The following is an 11,679-nucleotide window of genomic DNA, read 5'->3' as shown; positions in this document are numbered from 1 at the left end:
AGGCAAGCCTCGACAATGATGAATTCGTCGTGCCAGAGGATCCCGTCGAACAAGAGCGCTTCAAGCGCCGGCTTATAGCCACGGAAAATAGCCTTAAGAAAAAACAGCAGCAGATTCAAGCGGATCAAGATTTGCTAGCTGACAGATGGACTGAAGTTCTGGCAGCCGAGGAACATAAACTCGAACGCCCCTCCAAGAATTACCCAAAGTGCAGGTTGCTACCCCGACTGGAGGAGGAAGCACCGAAACCTACATCCCCGGCGTATGACGCGGCTGACCGGCCACCTCGTGGCCACGACAGAGAGGCATTCCAGCCAAAAGCTCAGCCCGCACCCCGACGCCATTCAAATAAAAAGGCATGGGGAAATACTCCAGACCTGCGAGACATATTGGAGGACAAATCATAACATGCAAGATCGATCTATGGATCACGAGGGCGCGCCACTATGCGAGACGATAATCGTCACGCCGGATACAGTAAAAGTAAGTCTGGCCGGGCCGAACACAGCGGGTAAGACTCATTTGACCTGCATCGCGATATAGCCCAGTACAGAGGCGCCGCACACCCCTTATGCTTCACAGACGAAGTAATGGATCATCAAATCCCAGACGGTTTCAAACCCGTAAATATAGAATCATACGACGGCACAACAGATCCTGCGGTATGGATTGAGGATTTCCTCTTGCACATCCACATGGCCCACAGTGGTGACCTACACGCCATCAAATACCTCCCACTCAAACTCAAAGGACCAGCTCGGCATTGGCTCAACAGCTTGCCAGCAAAGTCCATTGGCTGTTGGGAAGATCTGGAAGCCGCATTCCTCGACAACTTTCAGGGCACTTATGTGCGACCAGCAGATGCCGATGACTTGAACCACATAATTCAGCAGCCAGAGGAATCGGCCAGGCAATTCTGCACATGGTTCCTAACAAAGAAAAATCAAATCGTCGGTTGTCCGGATGCAGAGGCCCTAGCAGCTTTCAAGCACAACATCCGCGATGAATGGCTCGCCCGACACCTTGGCTTGGAAAAGCCGAAATCTATGGCAGCCCTCACGACACTCATGACCCGCTTCTGTGCGGGAGAGGACAGCTGGTTGGCTCACAGCAATAACATATCAAAGAACCATGGTACTTCGTATACCAAAGACGGCAACGGCAGGTCACGTCGCAATAAACATAAGTGCCGCATTAATAGCGACAATACCGAGGATACGGCAGTCAATGCCGGATTCATAGGCTCTAAACCCAGTCAGCGGAAAAAGCCATTCAAAAGAAGCACTCCGAGCCCGTCCAGTTTGGACCGTATACTCGTTCGCTCATGTCAAATACACGGCACCCCCGACAAGCCAGCCAACCACACCAACAGGGATTGTTGGGTGTTCAAGCAGGCCGGCAAGTTAAATGCCGAAAACAAAGATAAGGGGTCACATAGCGATGACGAGGAGGAGCTCCGGCAGCCGAACACCGGAGGACAGAAGAGGTTCCCCCCACAAGTGCGGATGGTGAACATGATATACGCAACCCACATCCCCAAGAGGGAGCGGAAGCGTGCGCTCAGGGACGTATATGCGTTGGAGCCAGTCGCCCCAAAGTTCAACCCATGGTCCTCCTATCCGATCACCTTCGATCGCAGGGACCACCCCACTAGTATCCGCTCAGGGATGCAGCCCCCACCCTGGTCCCAGCCAAACGGCAAAATCCGTGCCACGTGTACATAATTACGCATTAAAAATACCATGGGCATAGGTGGGGAGGGGGCACGACTACGGCACGCCCCATGACGCGGCTTAAACCACACTAGGGGCTTCCCGCTTTGTTATTTTTCTCTTTCAGGACTTTAATCTCTGGAAACCCTGTCCGGCAGCATGATTGCCAAACACATGATGCAGCAACCAAGGAGGTAGAAAGCTACGTCACACCACGGAACTCCCAGGTGGATAACGATAACGAGTGAAATATTTGCTTTAATACTATTCCTCAGCTTGCCCTTAGAAGGGACATGTCAAACAGTCCTACTTTTTGCTTATCGCACTACTTGTATCATTCTGCTTTAACGCACCTTTTGAATAAACAAGGCATAGCATTAAGACCATTATTGCATTCTTCCTTTATATATATATATATATATATGTTCATTCATGACATCTAGCACCCGTACATTCTGGTACGGCCAATACGCTAGGGGCTTAGGCATACCCCATAATACGGCGTGAGAAATCCGAACACTTTCGACAGTGCGGCACCCCGAACTTATAGTATTATATGCATCAGCTCCGAATCATGTCTTGGGTCAATAGTTGGGTTTGCCCGGCTCCCATGTTTTGGTACCTTACATCCCGCTATATCTGCTAAGGTAGCACTGGGAGAACTACTGCGATTGTGCCCTGGTTCTGCTGGGCTAAGCACCTCAGTAGAGAAAGCTAAAACTGACTGTCATGATAAGGCGAGAGACTGGTCGCTGTTCGAGAGGTTTCTAGTCCCTAAAGACTTATGCCGCTTAGAGCGAGGAGTCGGCCCTGTCCGGCTTAAGGCGTGTATAGCACCCTGAAATCGGCCTTCCGAATACTAGGGGCTTCACCGAAATTTAAAATTATAGAATTCTATGGCTAAGTGAGAGTGATAATGCATTATAGTCCGATTGCCTTGTTCGTTGTGCTGAGCACCTCCCTCGATGGACCCAAAAATGGGAACAAGACTGCTCAGGTTTATCCTGAACACCCCAGCACTCGTGGCGCGGGGGCAGAAGCCGACGACTAGCCATCTCTCAGATTTGATAAACAGCCGAAAAGAAGGCAATATTTTAAATTCAAACAAGCGTTGCATAGCGCATATGAACAAGTTTTCATAATACAGGATTACACGAGCAAGTTTATTCAAAAATTACATCTTTCGCACACTCGTCCGCTACAAGACGGGCACCCTTTAGGACATTCTCATAGTACATCTCGGGGTGGCGATGCTCCTTGCCCTGCGGCGGCCCTTCCTTCACCAGCTTCACGGCGTCCATCTTGGCCCAGTGCACCTTCCCACAGGCAAAAGCCCGGCGTGCACCTTCGATGCAGATGGACCGCTTAATGAGTTCCGGTCGTGGGCAGGCATCCACTAGCCGCCTCACCAGGCCGAAGTAGCTGTTGGGAAGGGCGTCGCCAGGCCACATCCGGACTATAAAGCCCTTCTTGGCCTGTTCGGACGCCTTGTGCAGCTCGACCAATTGCTTCAGCTGGTCGCTCAGAGGCATCGGGTGTTCGGTCCCAGTATACTGAGACCAGAACAACTTCTCCGTTGAACTCCCCTCCTCGGCCTGGTAAAACTGTGCGGGATCCGACACGCTGCGGGGCAAATCTGCAAATGCTCCTGGAGAGCTCTGGACTCGGGTAAGTAACAAGTAATTTACTTTCACATGCTTGCTTTGCATAGTGAATGCCTTACCCGCCGACATCTTCTTCATCGCATCAATATCCTAGAGGGCCTTTTGGGCTTCAGCCTTGGCACTCTTTGCACTCTCAAGGGCCGCGGCAAGCTCGGACTCTCGCGTCTTCAAGTCAAGCTCCAACGCCTCGTGCTTCGTCACGAGAGCATGGAGCTCTTGCTGCACCTCGCCCACCCGTGCCTCTTGTTTTTCCCGCTTGGTGCACTCCTGGGCCGCTTTGTTTTCGGCCTCGAATAGCGCTTGCTTCAGGGTTGCCACCTCGGTCGTGGCCCCTGGCAAATTAAAGATGATCCTGTCATTTTGCAATCGCATCCTTTTTGTATATATATATCTATAGACTAGATATTACTTACCTTTGTTCTTCTTGAGCTGCCTCTTGGCAAGGCCGAGCTCTTTCTTGGACACTTCGAGGTCCTGCTTCAGTACGGCGACCTCCGCAGTCAGTGCGGCAGAGGTCAGCAGCGAAGCCTGCATACGCATATAGACATACTTATATTAGACTCCTGCAGATATTAGTTGATCCTCTATTCGGCTTTTCTTTTTGAACACCAGACAGAGCATCAGGGGCTACTGTCTATGCGGTAATATTTTTCCTATATTTCAAATACTTACCTCAAAGCCTGTTAGAAGGCTGGCACGGGCTTCAGTCAGTCCGCTCTTGGCGGACTGAAACTTCTAGATCACCGCACTCATAATAGTGTGGTGCTCTTCTTCTATGGAAGCGCTCCCAGTAGATTGTCCGGTGCCTCTGGATGGACAGAGGCCACCGACACAGGCGTCTTGCCCCTTTTGGAAGGAGGTTGCCTGCCTGAGTCCGGAACCACTAGAGGTTCCGGCGCGGTGTTCGGGTGAGGGCCGAACTCGGAGCCCTCGGGAGCCTTACTCCCTCTGCTCCCGGAGTCCGGAAGGTCGCCTTGAGGCGCCTCCGGGATTGTCTCCCCTCGACCCGGTGCCTATTGAGACAATACCTTGGCATTATCCGTAGGGCAAGGGGAGGTGGCGGTTGGAAGTGGATCACTATCCATATCCGACAAGTCCAAGGAGCCGCCCGACGACGATACGTCGATACGGGCTTGGGGTGGTCTACATAATCATATTCGGCGTTAGGAGAAGCAGTGCGACAAAGGTATGCTATGAGTTACTCCGATATCCAAATACTTACGACTTCGCAGGGGCTTGGCCCTGAGCAGCCACTCGTCTTCACCTTCGGCGGCGGTGGTGGAGTAGTCGGGAAGGAGGGTCCTCCCCTTCTTGAACCCTTCGCCCCCCCGGTCGGGGCGGCCTTCCTTTTCTTGTCTCCCCCGACTGAAGGGGGAGCATCTTCATCTTCCTCCTCGTCTTCGGGGGAGGAGTGCGTCGCGGATTCATCCGACGATGAGTCCGATATCACCTGGCGCCGGGAACTCTTTCGGGTTCCCTTGGACTTCTTCTTGGTCTTCTCCGGCACCTTGTAAGGAGCCGGAGTCAGCATCTCCGTCAGGAGAGCGTCCGCAGTGTCTTCGGGCAGAGGGGCCGGACAGTCGATCTTCTCCGATGCCCCCACCCAGTCCTGTCAAAGGCACGGGAGCTCAGACACCGCGCGTGGTTAAGCTATGGGAAGTAAAAATCCTACCAGATGTACAAAAACTTACCGGATTCGCAGGGCGCTTCGCGCTTAGCCCGCGGTCCTCGATGAGAGAGGGAGGGACCTCGGCACCCTTGAACAGCACCCTCCAGACATCCTTGTGCGTCGTGTCGAAGAGCTCGCTCAGAGTCTAGTGCTGGGCCGGGTCGAACTCCCACAAGTTGAAATCCCGTTGTTGACACGGGAGGATCCGGCGGAAGAGCATGACCTGGACTATGTTGACAAGCTTGAGCTTCTTGCTTGCCATATTCCGAATACATTTCTGGAGTCCGTCCAGCTCCACCGATGAACCCCAGGATAGGCCCTTCTCTTTCCAGGAGGTGAGCCGCGTGGGGATTCCGGATCGAAACTCGGGGGCCGCCACCTAGTTGGTGTCGCGCGGCTCGATGATGTAGAACCATGCCGATTGCCACCCCTTTATGGTCTCCACGAAGGAGCCTTCAAGCCATATAACATTGGGCATCTTGCCCACCATGGCTCCGCCGCATTCTGCTTGTTGGCCTCCCACCACCTTCGGCTTGATATTGAAGGTCTTCAGCCACATGCCGAAGTGGGGCCGGATGCGGAGGAAAGACTCACACACGACGATGAATGCCGAAATGTTGAGGATGAAGTTCGGGGCTAGATCATGAAAGTCCAGCCCGTAGTAGAACATAAGACCACGGACGAATGGATGGAGGGGAAACCCCAGTCTGCGGAGGAAGTGGTGGAGGATGACTACCCTCTCATGAAGTTCCGGGGTAGGGACGATCTGCCCCGCAGCGGGCAGTCAATGCGCGATATTCGCGGATAAGTATCCGGCTCCACGCAGCTTTTTGATGTATCCCTCCGTGATGGAGGAAGCCATCCACTTGCCTCCTGCTCCGTACATGTTTGGAGAAGGTTGAGGAGAAGGATGTGGACTTGGGTGTTGGAGATCGAGTGTGCGAGAATGGATGAGCAAGGATGAAGAAGGCGTGGGTAGAAAAGGATAAACCTTATCCCTTTATAAGGGCGGTCGAAAATATGCGCCCCCACTAGCCTAGTAAAACTCGCTTATCCCCCAAGCGCCATAATTGATGGCGCGGTTGGGTTACCCACGCCCGTATTGATGAGAATCCCGTAATAAGGGGGACACGATATCTGCTTTGACAAGACGTGTCAAGAAACTGCCTTGCGTTATGTGCGAGGCTAGCTAAAGAAAAATGGTTTGAATAATCACCGAGCCATGGCATGATGTCATGTTGCCAAAATGTGCCAGCAGATTAGATTTATGGAAATATTATTCTCTCTACGGTGGTATGTGGCACTTATTTTGCAGGGTCGGACACTATCCTTTTATTCGAACTCTTCTGTGGTGTATCCGGAGGAGGAACCCGCCTTGCAATGCCGAAGACAACACTGCACGCCGGACTCATCGTCATTGAATCCTAGTTCAGGGGCTACTGAGGGAGTCCTGGATTAGGGGTTCTCTGGACAGCCGGACTATATCCATTGACCGGACTGTTGGACTATGAAGATACAAGATTGAAGACTTCGTCTCGTGTCCAGATGGGACTCTACTTGGCGTGGAAGGCAAGCTAGGAAGTACGGATATGGATATCTCCTCCTTTGTAACCGACCATGTATAACCCTAACCCCTTCCGGTGTCTATATAAACCGGAGGGTTTTCGTCCGTAGGACAACAGACAATCATACCATAGGCTAGCTTCTAGGGTTTAGCCTCTCTGATCTCGTGGTAGATCAACTCTTGTAATACCCATATCATCAAGAATATATTGAGCAGGACGTAGGGTTTTACCTCCATCAAGAGGGCCCGAACCTGGGTAAAACATCATGTCCCCTACCTCCTATTACCATCTGCCTTAGATGCACAGTTCGGGACCCCCTACCCGAGATCCGCCGGTTTTGACACCGATAGTTACCAAGACCACTAGTTTCAAGAAAAAGGGCAAGGGAAAGAAAGGGAGCTTTAAGAAGAATGACAAGAAAGTTGCCACTCCCGGGAAGAAGCCCAAAGCTAGACCAAAGCTTGAAACTGAGTGCTTCTACTGCGAAGGGACTGGTCACTGGAAGCGGAACTGCCCCAAATACTTGGCGGATAAGAAGGATGGCAATGTGAACAAAGGTATATTTGATATACATGTTATTGATGTGTACCTTACCAATGCTCGTAGCAGCGCCTGGGTATTTGATACTAGTTCAGTTGCTCATATTTGTAACTCGAAACATGAGCTGCGGAATAAACGAATACTGGCTAAGGGAGAGGTGATGATGTGCGTCAGGAATGGTTCCAAGGTCGATGTGACCACCGTTGGCACGCTACCTCTACATCTACCTCCGGTATTAGTTTTAGACCTGAATAATTGTTATTTGGTGCCAGCATTGAGCATGAACATTATATCTGGATCTTGTTTAGTGCAGGATGGTTATTCATTTATATCAGAGAATAATGGTTGTTCCATTTATATGAGTAATATCTTTTATGGTCATGCACCCTTGATGAATGGTCTATTCTTGTCGAATCTCGATAGTAGTGATACACAGATTCATAATATTGATGCCAAAAGATGCAAAGTTGATAATGATAGTGCAACATATTTGTGGCACTGCCGTTTAGGTCATATTGGTGTAAAGCGCATGAAACTCCATACAGATGGAATTTTGGAATCACTTGATTATGAATCATTTGATACTTGCGAACCATGCCTCATGGGCAAGATGAATAAAACTCAGTTCTCTAGAACAATGGAGCGAGCTAATGACTTATTGGAAATAATACATACCGATATATGCGGTCTGATGAGTGTTGAGGCATGCTGCGGGTATCGTTATTTTCTAACCTTCACAGATTATTTGAGTAGGTATGGGTATATCTACTTGATTAAACACAAGTCTGAAACATTTGAAAAGTTCAAAGAATTTCAAAGTGAAGTGAAGAATCATCGTAACAAGAAAATAAAGTTTCTACGATCTGATCACGAAGGTGAATATTTGAGTTACGACTTTGGCCTTCATTTAAAACAATGTGGAATTGTTTCACAACTCGCGCCACATGGAACACCACAACATAATGATGTGTTCGAATGTCTTAATCGTACTTTATTGGATATGGTGCGTTCTATGATGTCTCTTATCAATTTACCACTATCGTTTTGGGGTTATGCATTCGAGACTGTCGCATTCATGTTAAATAGGGCACCATCGAAATCCGTTGAGATGACACCATATAAATGTCTTGAGGCCATGAAATCTGAGATAGGATACATGTATGAGAACAAAGTGTGGACTTTGGTGGATTTTCTCGATGATCGGCAAGCCATTGAGAATAAATGGATCTTCAAGAAGAATACAAACGCTGATGGTAATGTCACCATCTACAAATCTTGACTTGTCGCGAAAGGTTTTTGACAACTTCAAGGGGTTGACTACGATGAGACCTTGTTACCTGTAGGGATGCTTAAGTCAGTCCGAATCATGTTAGAAATTGCCGCATTTTATAATTATGAAATTTGGCAAATTGACATCAAAACTGCATTCCTTAATGGATTTCTTAAAGAAGAGTTGTATATGATTCAACCCAAAGGTTTTGTTGATTCTAAAGGTGCTAACAAAGTGTGCAAGCTCCAGCAATCCATCCATGGACTGGTGCAAGCATCTCGGAGTTGGAATATATACTTTGATGAGGTGATCAAAGCATATGGTTTTATACAGACTTATGGTGAAGCATGTATTTAAAGAATTTCTAGATAGCAAATTATATCTGGATGACATATTGTATTATATGTGGATGACATATTATTGATTGGAAATAATATATATTTTGTGGATAGCATAAAAGGATACTTGAATAAGAATTTTTCAATGAAAGACCTCGGTGAAGCTGCTTATATATTGGGCATCAAGATCTATAGGGATAGACCAAGATGCTTAATAGGACTTTCACAAAGCACATAGCTTGATAAAGTTTTGATGAAGTTCAAAATGGATCAGTCAAAGAAATGGTTCTTGCATGTGTTACAAGGTGTGAAGTTGAGTCAGACTCAAAGCCCGACCACTGCAGAAGATAGAGAGAAAATGAAAGTCATTGCCTATGCCTCAGCCATAGGTTCTACTATATCATGTATGCTATGCTGTGTACCAGACCTGATGTGTGACTTGCCATAAGTTTGGAGGGAGGTACCAAAGTAATCTAGGAGTGGATCACTGGACAACAGTCAAGAACATCCTAAAGTAACTGAAAAGGACCAAGGATATGTTTCTCGTTTATGGAGGTGATAAAGAGCTCGTCGTAAATGGTTACGTTGATGCTAACTTCGACACTGATTTGGATGACTCTAAATCACAAACCGGATACGTGTTTATATTGAATGGTGGATCTGTCAGTTGGTCTAGTTCCAAGCAGAGCGTCATGGCGGGATCTACGTGTGAAGCGGAGTACATAGCTGCTTTGGAAGCAGCTCATGAAGGAGTCTGGATGAAGGAGTTCATATCCGATCTGGGTGTCATACCCAGTGCATCGGATCCAATGAAAATCTTTTGTGACAACACTGGAGCAATTGCCTTGGCGAAGGAATCCAGGTTTCACAAGAGGATTAAACACATCAAGAGTCGCTTCAACTCCATTCGTGAAAAGGTCAAGGATGGAGACATAGAAGTTTGCAAAATACATATGGATCTAAATGTAGCAGACCCGTCAACTAAGCCCCTTCCGCGAGCAAATGATCAACACCAGACTCCATGGGTGTTAGATTCATTACAATGTAATCTAGATTATTGACTCTAGTGCAAGTGGGAGACTGAAGGAAATATGCCCTAGAGGCTATAATAAAGTTGTTACTTTATATTTCCTTATTCATGATTAAGGTTTATTATTCATGCTAGAATTGTATTGTTCGGAAACTTAAATACATATGTGCTACTTCTTGAGCTTGCGTTGTTTTTTTTCCTTGAAGAGGAAAGGGTGATGCAGCAAAGTAGAGATAAGCATTTCCCTCCGTTAGAGAACCAAGGTATCAGTCCAGTAGGAGGTACAAGAAAGTCCCCAATCTATGCACTTGCACAAACAATCAAACACTTGCACCCAATGCGATAAAGGGGTTGTCAATCCCTTCACGGCCAATTGCAAAGGTGAGATCTGATAGAGATAGATAAAACTAAACAAAAGATAAAATATTTTTGGGTTTTTTGGTTTATAGATCGGAAAATAAAAGATTGCAAAATAGCAGATCGGAAACTAAGATGATGAAAAATAGACTCGGGGGCCACAGGTTTCACTAGAGGCTTCTCTCATGAAGGCAAATAATACGATGGGTGAACAAATTACTATCGAGCAATTGATAGAGAAGTGCAAAGTTATGACGATATCCAAGGCAATGATTATGCATATAGGCATCACGTCCATGTCAAGTAGACCGACTCCTGCCTGCATCTACTACTATTGCTCCACACATCGACCGACTCCTACATGCATCTAGATTATTAAGTTCAAGAGAACAGAGTAACGCATTAAGTAAGATGACATGATGTAGAGGGATAAAAGCAAGCAATATGATCAAAACCCCATCTTTTTATCCTTGATGGCAACAATACAATACGTGCCTCGCTACTCCTACTTTGTCACTGGGTGAGGACACCGCAAGATTGCACCCAAAACTAAGCACCTCTCCCATTGCAAGAAAAAACAATATAGTTGACCAAACCAATCCAATAATTCGAAGGGAAATACAAAGATATCAAATCATGCACATAAGAATTCAGACAAGATTCAAATAATATTCAGAGATAATATGATCATAAATCCACAATTCATCAGATCTCGACAAACACACCACAAAAGAAGATTACATCAGATAGATGTCCAAGAACGTCGAGGAGAACATGGTATTGAGAATCAAAGAGAGAGAGAAGAAGCCATCTAGCTACTAGCTATTGACCCATAGGTCTGAGGTAAACTACTCACGCTTCATCGGAAGGGCAATAGGGTTGATGTAGAAGCCCTCCGTGATCGAATCCCCCTCCGGCATATTGCCTGAAAATACCCCAAGATGGGATCTCACAGGTACAGAAGGTTGTGGTGGTGGAGAAGTGGTTTCGTGGCTCCCCTGAAGGGTTTTCGAATATATGTGAATATATAGGACGAAGATCTAGGTCAGATGAGTCCTGAGGGGCCCACAAGGTAGGGGGTGCCCCCCTAGGGCGCACCCTCCACCCTTGTCGCCGCCTCGCAGCTCTTCTGACTTGGACTCCAAGTCCCCTGGGTGTCTTTTGGTCCCAAAAAAATCATCACAAAGTTTTATTCCGTTTGGGCTCCGTTTGATATTCCTTTTCTGCGAAACTCAAAAAAAAGGAAAAACAGAAACTAGGACTGGGCTCTAGGTTAATAAGTTAGTCCCAAAAATAATATAAAATAGCATAATAATGCATATAAACATCCAAAACAGATAATGTAATAGCATGGAACAATAAAAAATTATAGATACGTTGGAGACGTATCAAGCATGATTGTGGCAAACTAAAAAGCAAAGACTCATATCATACAAGATGCTCCAAGCAGAACACATATCATGTAGTGAATGAAAATATAGCCTCAAGTAAACTTACCGATAGACGAAGACGAAAGAGGGGATGTCGTCCGGGG

This window comes from Triticum urartu, chromosome 3, assembly GCF_003073215.2.
Source record: "Triticum urartu cultivar G1812 chromosome 3, Tu2.1, whole genome shotgun sequence".
Classification (NCBI taxonomy): domain Eukaryota; kingdom Viridiplantae; phylum Streptophyta; class Magnoliopsida; order Poales; family Poaceae; genus Triticum; species Triticum urartu.
This window is presented reverse-complemented; position numbering follows the sequence as displayed.